Source organism: Lynx rufus, unplaced genomic scaffold (genome assembly GCF_022079265.1).
Source record: "Lynx rufus isolate CCGP_SWC_20201006 ecotype Redwood Valley unplaced genomic scaffold, mLynRuf1.p SCAF_8, whole genome shotgun sequence".
NCBI lineage: Eukaryota > Metazoa > Chordata > Mammalia > Carnivora > Felidae > Lynx > Lynx rufus.
Window position 1 is genome coordinate 21,592,972 of NW_025814896.1, and position 3,608 is coordinate 21,596,579.

Here is a 3,608-nt window from a genome sequence, read left to right on the forward strand (position 1 = left end):
AAGTTCAACACCAGGCAAAACTCCTCTATCACGTGAGAAGTGCTTAGCATTAAGGGATGGGTAATAACTAGAAGGGACACAGGGGTGGGTGTCTGCTTTCAGTAATGGTCTGATTCTGGAGTTTGGTGCCATTTTACGTGGGCGTGTTCAGTCTGGGGGAAATTCATTGTACTGTACGCTTATCATGGGTGACTTTTTTTAACGTTTATTTTTGAAAGAGAGAGAGAGAGCTAGCACAAGTGGGGAGGGGCAGAGAGAGAGGGAGACACAGAATCAAAGCAGGCTCCAAGCTCAGAGCTGTCAGCACAGAGCCCGACGCGGGGCTCGAACTCACAAACCGTGGGATCATGACCTGAGCTGAAGTCGGACGCTTAACCGACTGAGCCACCCAGGTGCCCTTATGCATGACTTTTCTATATGTGTGTTATATTTAATGACCCTCCCCTCTCCTACACACATACAATGTAAAAGCTTCAAGCTCTTTAAAACTTGCACTTGCCCTTGAGACCAGAGAAGGATTTATCCTCCAGCAGCCATTGCTCCCGGAGGGGTGTGAGCAGTGGGTGGTAATGACTTCCTTGATGCTTTAGAAAAGCTCCCTCCAGCCTCCCAGGCGGTTGGAGTTGGGATGGGGGAGGGGGGGGAGTGGTCCAGTGAAGGGGGAAGGGCAGAGAAGTCTTCCTTGGTGGGGACCTGCAGGGCAAGGCAAGCATAGGGAAAGTGGAGGTGGGTGGAGAGATTGTTTGGGCACAGAAGAGACGGACTCAAACAGGGGCAACCACTGTGAGGGGCTGAGGGGTAACGGGAGGGCTGGTCTCTGATCACTCCCCAAAGAGCCAGGCACCCTGGCAACACCAGGCCAAGCTCCACCCTTCATTCCTTCCCAGGCCTGGTCATCCCCGCTCTGGCAAACTCTGAGGGGCCCACGGCCGGCTCCTGGTGGCCACTCAGACCCTCACGGTGCTGACAGTTTGTCTCTCTTCGGCCATGACTCTGGTTGTTCTTTTTCCTTGTCCCTGTTTTATTGATCCAAGCCTTCATGAGGCAAACTCCTCGGGGCAAACTTCAAGCTGGGCGATGTTATATCCTGCATCTCGAGGCCCCTGCTGGCCCTGGTGAGGTGGGTGGCACTAACCCACGTGATGGGTGAGGAAAGTGGGGCTTGATGAGCTGAGGCAACTTGGGGCCAAGATCACCCACCGAATGAGGAGCAGAGCTAGATTTGACAATAACCTACGTATGCCATGCACGGTGCATGCATTCACTCATCCAGTCCTCACGATGACACAGTGGAGGAAGCTGCAGTTATTATCAGCCCCTCACAAAGCCTGTTTACGGAAGCCTTGCAGCCATGCGCAGAAAAGTGCACCAATCATAACCACCCGGTGAGTTCCCACAAGCACCCACCCATGGGACCAGCACCTAGGTTAACAAAATAGAATGACGGATACAACACCAAAGCCACAAGTGATGAAAGAGAAAACGGAGGGACTGGGCTTCATACACATTTAACACTTTAGTGTTTCCAAGGACACCAGCAAGAGGGTGAAAAGACACCACGTAAGTTGGGGGACCTTTTGAAGTCATAGATCTCACGAGGGTCCAGTATCCAGAATGTATAAAGAACCCTCACAACTCAACCTTAAAAAAATCAAATGACCCACTTTAGAAATAGGCAAAGGATTTAAATAGGTCTCGGAAGAAGATCTATAAATGGTTAGTAAGCGCATGAAAAGATGCTCAACATCATTAGCCGTTGGGAATTGAAAATCAAAATCACAGAGATGCTAATTCACACCCACAGATGGCTATGACCAACAAGACAGATAATGACAAGTGTGACGACGATGTAGCGCGATCAGAGCCCTCCCAGGCTGCTGCTGGAAGCATAAAATGGTGCAGCTAGCTTTGGAAAACAGTTTGACAGTTCCTCAAAAGGTTAAACATAGTCGACATTTGACTCATCAATTCCCCTCCTACTAGAGTCAGAAAATAAAAACTTACGTCCACACAAAAGCGGAACACAGATATAGCAGCGTTATTCCAGTGGCTAAACAGTAGAAATAACCTAAATGTTCATCAGCTCACGAACGGACAATGTGGGACATTCATATAATGGAGTATTATTCAGCAACCAAGAGGGATATGGTGCTGATACATGATACGGCACGGATAAACCTTGTACCCTTTAGGCTAAGTGAAAGAAGCCAGTCATAAGAGATTATGTACTGTATGATTCCATCTATACAAAATGTCTAGAATAGACAAATAAACAGAAAGCAGATCAGTGGTTGCCTAGGCCCAGGGCGTGAGCGGGGGAAGAAGAGGGGTCAAGAGTATAGGGAGTCACTGATAAATGAGTACTGTCTTTTTTGAGGAGGATGAAAATGTTCTCAAATTAGATTACGGTGATGGCTGCACAACTCTTAAATACGCTTTAAAACCACTGAATTGTACCCTTTAAGTGGATGAACTTTATGGTGTATAAATTATATCTCGATAAAGCTGTTTAAATCTAAAAAGATACTCTATGCCTTTATTCGCGCTGCTCCCATGCCTGGATTGCCCTTACCTTCTCCTAGTTCTCTGAATGTCTAAAAATAACTGGTTCCCAAGGCCCAACTCAAATGCCATTACAAAGATTGTCTGGACCCGTTCCCATCAGACGTAATTTCCCTTTCCTCTGAACTCTCGTGGCGATTCCCATCATTCACTCAGAGATGATTTATAAGGCACATATCAAGTATCTGGCACTTATTACGTTTCAAATGATTGTTTAAGTACCCATCTCATCTCTGCTACTATACTGTAACCTTTTGGAGAGAGGAAATTGTATCTTGTTCCCTTCTGTGAACTCAGAACCCAGCCATGTGACTGGCACACAGAGGCACTCAAGGAAGTTATGTGGAATTCATTCTAAATTGCCTTTTCCTCACATCACCCCTCCCACCAGGAAGCATAAGGACATAAAATGGTTGAAAGTAAAAGCGTGGAATAAAAGATAGCTTGCAAAAGAATTGTTCCATGACTATATTAATATCAAATAAAAGAGGCTTTGTTGCTAAAAGTATTACCAGAGATGAGAAGGACGCTGTACAATTATAAATGTTTTAATAAGCTATTTTAATTTTATAAGCACCTAATGACAGTTTCAGAATGTGCAAAACAGAAATTGGCAGAACTATTAGAAATAATCAAATCCAAGTCATAATGGAAGATTCGTTATACCTCTCTCAGAATTTGATTCTCAGAACACGGAAGCAAAAAGTCAGTGTGGATATAGAAGATGTATATATCAGATAGGAATAGGTTATGCAGCAGTAACCAAAAAACAACAAAGATTTATTTCTTACTCACACAAAGTGCAGCCATCAGGCAATTCTTCAGGCAGATCTCCTCTGTGCGGCGACCCAGGGATCCAGGCATCTCTCAACCCATGCCTCTGTCATCTCAGTGTGTGGTTTCCACAGATGCTTTTAAGGGAGAAAAAACATGGAGGTAGCACACTGGCTCTTAAATGCCTTAGCTCGGAAGTTAAACATATCACTTCCATTCATAGCGCTTAAGCTCAAGCTGGTCGCATGGCCTCTCTTATCTCTAAGGGTATA